The 8459-nt window shown below is 48.6% G+C and overlaps 1 long non-coding RNA gene across 1 annotated transcript; it reads left to right on the top strand.

Moving 5' to 3' along the window:
* The first annotated feature begins 1001 nt into the window (after window positions 1–1001).
* LOC143270392 (uncharacterized) lies at window positions 1002–3876 on the top strand. The gene is made up of 3 exons (XR_013047570.1): window positions 1002–1333; window positions 3592–3629; window positions 3844–3876. It is a non-coding gene; the product is annotated as an uncharacterized LOC143270392 (long non-coding RNA).
* Window positions 3877–8459: the final 4583 nt, after the last annotated feature.

The following is an 8459-nucleotide window of genomic DNA, read 5'->3' as shown; positions in this document are numbered from 1 at the left end:
AAAAATACTTTGATGAAACCAACAAGCCCATTTAGGGAATGAATAAAGAAGTCTGTTTGAGAGTGTGTAATGGTGGTTACTTTTCCACTGGGGAGAAAACATCATGATCAAAAGTAACTTGTGGAAGGAAGAATTGGATTTGGCTTGTGGTCCAGAAAGAAGGTTAATACTGGTGGGGCAGCTGAAGCAGGACACTGAGAAGTCACATCTGCAACACATGCAGAAAACCCAGGGAGAAAGCTGGAAGTGAGGTGGGGCAATAAGTTCTCAAAACGCAACCCAAGTGACACACACCTCTTCCAGAAGGCTGCACCTGCTAAACAGTCCATAACCTCCATAATATGAACAAGATTTTGAATAGGTGAGCCTGTGGTGAAGATTTTTAACTCAAACCTGCACAGGGGTGGGCTGACCCGCTGATTTGGGTTACAGTTGAAGTGCCTGTATGGATCTAACAGAGCTGTCCAAGAAAACAAAGAACAACAAAGAAAGGTGTATTTATAAGTCAGAAGAGAAAACACAGAGAGATGGGTCAGGAGTTAAGAACACTTGCTGCTCTGGCAGAGGACCTGAGTTCTGTTCCAGCATCCACATCAGGCAGTTTAAAACCTCCTGTAACTCTGGCTATCGGCCTGCCTGAAGCCCTCTCCTGAATTCTACAGGCACCTACTCTCATGTGCACATAAACTTAAAATTATAAAAACAAAACAATTTGTTTTAAAACCTACAGTAGCTAAATAAATAAATGAATAATAGATTTTTCTAAATAACACAGTAGCCCTCAGAGGGTAAAAGGTGTCAGTGTCCAAGCCTGGGGACCACAAGGTGGAGGTAACTGATGGCCACAAGTTGCCCTCTGACCTCCATACAAACTGTGCCACACCAAGTACCATATAATTAATAAGTGGCAAAAAAAAAAAACTATGGTCATTAAAACAGCATAGTATGGACCAAGACAAATAGACCAGTACAGGAAAATATAATCCAGAAATAGACGGTCTCTAAAGTCACAAAAAGGAAGGCTGGTGAATGCAGAGTAGATGAGGCACGTGTGGAGTGAGGGGAACTCAAGGTTGGTGAAGGAAGCAGAGGAGACAGGGGTGGACATGGACCTAGCAGAGATCTGGGGAGGTTGCTGTGTAGGACACAGCCCAGCAGAGGGAGCTCAGGCTCCTCTCTGACTGCCTGGGGCAGGTTCTCTGCTCCCCTGTCCTCTGAAGGTGGTCTGCACACAGAGGACAGCTGAGAGGGATGATGGAGGATCAGCACTGATGTCACACTGACACTGTTTCTTCCCCACAGGACAGAGGACTAAAGCCGAAACCCCAGCCAGGTGAGCGCCATCCGGGTCTTCTGCAAGAGCAGCCAGCGCTCTTAACCACTGAGCCATCTCTCCAGCCCCTTCAAATAACAATTTTTTTTTCTTTTTAAAAAAAGGAGAAACACACCCCGGGGTCTTCACTAACCACTGACTCATCCTGTCTGCTCCCTCCTTGTCCTCTATGACATCTCCCTCCCCAGGACACCAGATTCACACTGACAAGGAGTGCAGGGTCTCAGGAGTCTCCTTCCCAGAACAACACCCACTTTAGACCTCATTCTTCCTCCCTCTCTCCTTCCATTTCCTGGCCTGACCTCTCTGTCTCTGTTTCCTCTCAGCCTTGAACATCCGCCTGGATTCAACAGCTCTCCCATCCTTCCCTTTCTTCTCTCTGTCTTTCTCTATGGTCAGTGAGCCCCGCTGCCCCAGAATCCTTTGTTCCAGATCTTCCACAACTCTTACCCTTTTCTCTTCACCTCCCAACCTCTCCACCCTTCATTCCTGCCTCTTCTTTTTCTACTGTACATGGCCTGCTCTGACTCTTCCTTCTCCAACCCCTTTTTTCTGAGAAAGAGTCTCATTTAGTCTAGGCTGGCCTCTAACTCACTCTGTAGCCAAGGATGACCTTGATCTTTTTCCTCCCCTTCCCAACTGTTGGAAGGACAGGCATCGAACCACACCCAGTTTATGAGGTGCTGGGATGGAACCCAGGGCCTTGTGCAGATAACTCAAGCATCCACTAGCAACACTGCATCCCAGCTTCCTCCCTCTCTCCTCTTCCTGTGGCTTCTTTGGCCAGATGCCCTTCCTCCAGTCCCATCTCAGGTCCTTTCTTTCTCAAACCCAGCCTGAGCTACCAGGAGATCTGAAACTTTCTTGTCTTCTAGTTTTCCAGGTAGTGAGAGAGAATAGACTTGGTTCTTCCTATTTCTAGTCTCTTTTCCTGCCCAGGGCAAGCCTATTCCTAGAATGACTCCCCTTCAGCTAGTGCTGAGAGACCTCGGCCAGGCCACCTTCCCAATGGTCTCTCATTCTCTTCCAGAGAAAGTCTAATGCTGAGGGCCAAACACCGTGATGTCAACTGAGTCACTGAGGATGGCAGAGACCATTCAGAGGGAACCAGCTCCGTGTGTGTGTGTGTGTGTGTGTGTGTGTGTGTGTGTGTGTGTGTGTGTGTTCTCCAGTGCCATCCACTCTTTTAAATAAATATGTTTATTGGATTTTTGTATGTTTGCGTGCATGTGTATCCATGTGTGTGGGTATGACTTGACATAGCCCACATGTGTCAATCACAGGACAACTTCTGAGAGCTTTCTCTTTCTTTTCACCTTGTGGACCCTTGGGATGAAACTCAAGTTGTCAGTCTTCATGGTCTGGCCTTACCCACGAAGCAATTTCACCTTTGGTTTTGGATCTTTGTTATTGTTGTTGTTGTTGTTATTGTTTGGGTGTATTTTGTTTGGTTTAGTTCAGACAGGGTCTCCCACTGGTCTGCAGCTCACAGTTGGACGAGATTGATTGGCCAGTGAATATCAGGAGTCCCCTGTCTCCACCTCCTGAGCACTGAGATTACAAGCATGCCCACCATGCGCAGTTAGTGTGTGTTGTTATTGTTCCTGTGTGTATACATGTGCAGGTGCATATCCACATATGCCCGTGTGTGTGCGTTTGTGTGTGTGTGTGTATGTGTGTGTGTGTGTGTATGTGTGTGTGTGTGTGCATGTGTGTGCACTTGTACATGTGTGTGGAAACCAGAGGTCCACGTAGTGAATCCCCTCAGTTTCTCCCACCTTTATTTAATATTTATTTTGAGGCAGGGTCTCTCACTAACCTGAGTTCATCAGTTGGGCCAGGCTGCCCAGACAATGAGCTTCAGGGATCCTCCTCTCTCCATCCCCACTCTACAGGCACATCATGTCCAGCTTTTTTCACATGGGTCCTTAGGGATGTACATCTGGGTCTTCGTGTTTCTGAAGTGGGCACTTTGCCAGCTGAACCGTCTCTCCAGCCCTCTACTCTATCTTTTGAGACAGGGTCTGTCTCTGAATCTAGAGCTCTTCTGTTAGTCCGGGCCAGTGAACTCCAGGGATGTATCTGCCTGTCTCTGCTTCTCCAGCATCCAGCATCCTGTGGGTGCTGGGTCTGCAATCAGGACTTCCTGTTTATGTGACACTTACTTACCTAACTGAGCCATCTCTGCAGCCCAGCACCTGATGTCTTAACCCTTTCCTGTCCAGATTCTGATATGTTGTCCATTTGTTCCTGTGCAGGGACCTCATTGAAAACACTGACAATGTTGAACCTGAAGGTAAATTCTGCCAGCTTCCTGTTTCCCTACCTCGCTGCCTTCTTCTCCCAAGACCCCACACTTACAAAAGCACCCCTCTGTTTTTTCTCCCTTTCCTCCTTCACCCTGTCCTTCCCATGTAACCAATATCCTCACCTCACTGTTGGAACTCCCAGCCATCTGTCTCCCTCCCTGTCTTGGCTTGACCTCAGCACTCTGTGTTCCTTTTCTCTAGGACAATATATGGACCCCAAAAAGAACCCCAAGGTAAGCCACTCAGAGTCAGGCTTGAGGGAAGTTAAAGGGATGTTGAAGAAGGAGGCAGAAGGGTGGAGGCTGCAGGTGTGGGCAGGACACTCAGGCTGCAGCTGCTGCAGAAGTGGGCAGGACACTCAGGCTGCAGCTGCTGCAGGTGTGGGCAGTACACTCAAGCTGCAGCTGCTGCAGGTGTGGTCAGGACACTCAGGCTGCAGCTGATGCAGGTTGGTTAGGACACTCAGGCTGCAGCTGCTGCAGATGTGGTCAGGACACTGAGGCTGCAGCTACTGCAGGTGTGGGCAGGACATTCAGGCTGCAGCTGATGCAGGTGTGGGCAGCACACTCAGGCTGCAGCTGCTGCAAGTGTGGGCAGGACACTCAGGCTGCAGCTGCTGCAGGTGTGGCAGGATACTCAGGCTGCAGCTGCTGCAGGTGTGGCAGGACACTCAGGCTGCAGCTGCTGCAGGTGTGGCAGGACACTCAGGCTGCAGCTGCTGCAGGTGTGGCAGGACACTCAGGCTGCAGCTGCTGCTTTATGGTGGCCACAGCTGCACTGCTGCCATCCAACCTCTTGTCCCCGCAGGATAACAACATCGTGTACGCCTCCATTGTCCGCTCAAGCCCAGCCTCCCCAGGAACACCACCCTGCCAGCCCGTCCATGGGAACCCCCAGGAAGAGACTGTGTACTCCATCGTAAAGGCCAAATGAGTGGGTCTGGGTGACGATCTCAGAGTCACCTGTGTTTCTAGTGGGAAGACTCCCAGCTTCCACAGATACCTACAGCCAGAGACAAAATCTCATGGGTCACTGATACCCATGGCCAGAGACAGAAATCCACACGTCAGGGCTTTTGAGCTCAGAGAAAATGAGAAACTCCCTGTTGCTTTTTCTAACTTCCTAGATCTTCCTCACAAAATAAAACAATCCACAGAATTTGCCTAAATGAATCTAATTAAGAGTCACTCATATAACCCTTAACTTCTGGCCCTCTAAGATTCCCTTCTCTATCACATTTTTTTAACTGCTCAAAGTAGAGAATGTCCCAAATTCTGGCAGCCTGTCAACACGATGTACACCCACATCTGGGAGGGTAATAACCAGCACACACTGTGACTGGTTCCCATGGACCACCACACTGGACATCAGCATCAACCCCAGATAGATGGTGTGAGACAGGGAACTAAACACCAGATGGTTACAATACTTTCCTAAGGTCGTTTCCAGGAAGTCGGGGAACCAGGACTCACAGAGATGCTTTCCTGAAGGTTCCCCAAGCCTGGGTCCTGCTGCTGTCCCCAGCCTCCTATACCTTCCAGAGAAGGCAGTTTGCCATAGGGACATGAAAGGAAGCACAGCCTAAGCAGTGGACCCAGAGACCTGATTCATTACCCATGATGCACAGCTCTGACCTGAAGCATGGAGCAGGTCACCAACCCCGACATTCAACATCTGCTCAGGATCACTGATAGGCAGTCAGCAGTAGAAGGACCAGAGCACACTACTCCTCAAACAGGCCCGCCAGGAACTCTTCTGAGCCATCCCTCTGCTGCGACTCCCCTCTCTCCTCTGCCTCTCCAGTGTCTTCCATGAGTTTCTCCAAGTCCAGGTCACTGGAACCATCATCTTCAGGAGGAACCTTGCTTCCTTCTGGGTCAGGGGCTCCTGAGGCCCAGGACCTTCCTTTACCCACAGACAAGCCCTGTGTGGAGCTGGTGGAGCAGGGCACTTGATACAGTTTTAATTTCCTTCTCCTTGGGTAAGTTGGTAGCTGAGGCCTTGCTTTCAGGAGCCTTAATTTTTTTTAGCACCAAAGAGAACTAAGGACAATTTGAGAGTCCCTTTATTCAACCTATCCTGATGTTTTAAAAACCAGATTTCTGGATTCTTATGTTTTAAGCATGTGAAAGGATAGAATGAGGAGTATGGGCTTTCATGTCACACTTGGACTCCAGTCTTGTGTTAGCTGTGTGTTCATCATGGGTCTTGAACAAATCTGAACAGTTCTGAGCCTTACCTAGTACATTTGTATCTGAAATGTCAAGGGGCTGGAAGAATGGATCAGCAGTTGGGACAGCTTGCTGCTCTTATAGAAGACTGGAACCCAAAGCTAGCACTGGTAATAGTGTGCAGACAAATCTTAGGCCCTAAGGAAAATCCACTCCCATCCTCTACTTAATGGACATAGAATTAAAGTGACTCTAACAACTTCACTGCTGTCCCCACAGATCTGTGCGTCTCTCAACCTTGTCAGAGCTGCTTCTCCTTGCAGCAGGTGACAATCAACAGAGCCACTCAACTGGCCAATGGCCTGAGAATGAGAGACTGTGGCATCTCAGTACTCATAAGGCCCTCCACAACCCTCTACTGAAGGCTCAAGGATCTTTGAAAAAGAGGGGGGTCAGGGCAAAAGGCTGTGTAAGAACCAGAGGTGGTGGAAACAGTATTTCTGAACACAAGAGGGCAGTTGTACATATGAACTCACAGGGATTGTGACAGCAGGTATAAGATCTACACAAGCTTACACCAGATAAAATTCAGTATAAAGAGCATGATGTCTCACTATAGGCTGAGATGTACTGGCGTTGTTTACAAAAGGTATAATTCTATTTGTGTGTATGGCTGTTTTGCCTGCATGTATATGAATCACATATAAGAAGTGCCCAGTTTTTCCGAAGGGCTCAGGCCTCCAATAGGTAAGAGGGGCAACTGAGAGCTGGACAGCAGCAGCCTGAAAGGCAGAAGACTGAATGGGATTTGAACCCTGAGGCTGTATCTGCAGGTTCGAAGCAGCCTACACTCACAGGGAGAGCTAGAGAGCCAAAGGGAGACAAAAGGGAGGCGTGGTTAATGCAGAGCAGGGAAAGCAGGGAGGAGACATGGGTTCAAGGGAGAAGGACATAAACATGGGACAAAGGACCAGGAGAGCGGAACTGAGCAGCAGCCAGGGTCACAGTTATCTTGGCAGCTGGGGTGGTGTCTCCTCTGAGCACCCATGAGGTGTTCACACAAGCAGGCTGCCAGGATGAAGGTCTGGCCAGTCATCTATGAACATCTATGTCTGTTCATCATCTCCTCATTCCAGACAACTGGGCACAGGGAAGGAGCCTCAAAGCTGTTCCTCTAGTGGTCATGTGACTTGCCATGTCAGTTTCCACTGTTCAAAAGGAAGAAACAGCAAAGGAGCCCACAGCAAAGACTTCACAGCACCGACATTCTCAACAATATTACTGACTGTAGAGATAGCAAGATCATGAATTGGAGGCTATCATTAGTACCTACTGAGTTTGAGGCCAGTCTGGGCTACATGAGACCCTGTCTCAAAACCGGACAAACAGCAAATCTCATAAAAATCCAGAGAGGTCATGAACCTGGTCATCCATTAGCTCATTTTGGTTGGAGACAGAGAACTTGAACATGTCACCAGTTTCCTCTTTAGATTCACTTAAACAAATTGTGAGACAATTAATATTTTCTTTTAAATAATATATATAATGTTGAAGAGAAATTGGGAGTTTCTCCATTTCTGTGACCTCAGGCTCAGTGACCTGTGAGTTTCTGTGCCTGGCCTTTGCTATCTGCAGAAGTTGGGAGACTTCATCCAGAGGATCAGGAGACTGAGCTGGTCACCAGCCCCACTCACTGGGTCTTTAGGACACACTGTAGAGTCTCTTCTTGGGGCTCCCCTGGCAGGGGTGCAGGGAGGTTCTCATGCTGAGGTTGGCAGCACATGAGGGAGATGAAGATGATGATGTCATCCTAGGGAGAAAGAAGAGGTCAGATGGGGGCGGGGCAACTGTGCTAATGTCAAATCTCAGGTGCAGCCTGAGTGTCCTGTCTACACCACCAGCCTCCACCCTTCCACCCTCTCTAGCATCTCCTCCACTCTCCTCAGGACCCAATCTGGACAGGTTACTCTGGGTCTGTGTTATCACTGGGGTAAACAAATCATGAGTGCGGTGGTATTCTAGTATGACAGGATGGGTGGACAGATGGACAGTTTTCATCAACAATGATATCTGTAGGGTCAGGACCCACAGGAACAGGAACTGCACTGTTGGTAATTGAGGGGAGTTTCTGGAACTGGATATTTAGGAGAAAAATAGAGAGTATTGAGCCTGTTGGGTATAATGTCAGAGTCTGGATGCTGGGGACACTGTCAGGAACTAGATCCGAAGAGTCTCAGAGCCATGCCTGGAGAGATCATGTTTACTCAGGATGAGGACTGGGTAAGCAAGTGGTGGCAGATCAGCTGTGAGGTGCCTTGCATGATTGTGTGTATCTGTGTGCAGCTGCACGTGTGTGCAAGGAAGTATGTGCTTCTGTTTTTGTGTGCCAGAGGACAACCTCGGGCATTACTCCTACTCAGGACACCATGCACCTTGGACTATTTGTTTGGTTAGTTGGTCCTTGTTTTTGTTCGTTTGTTTGTTTTTGGGGGTGGGGACAAGTTCTCACTGTGTATCCCTGGCTGGTCCAGAATTCAATATATGGACCAATCTACATTCAAGCTAACAGATATTCACTCATCTGCACAGCTCTGCCTCCCAAATGCTAGAATTAAAAGCATGGACCACCATGCCCATTTTCGGGTT

The sequence above is a fragment of the Peromyscus maniculatus genome, chromosome 23 (genome assembly GCF_049852395.1).
Source record: "Peromyscus maniculatus bairdii isolate BWxNUB_F1_BW_parent chromosome 23, HU_Pman_BW_mat_3.1, whole genome shotgun sequence".
NCBI classification, from domain to species: domain Eukaryota; kingdom Metazoa; phylum Chordata; class Mammalia; order Rodentia; family Cricetidae; genus Peromyscus; species Peromyscus maniculatus.
Note: the sequence above shows the minus strand (reverse complement) of the source record. Positions and strands in the feature narration are given on the sequence as shown.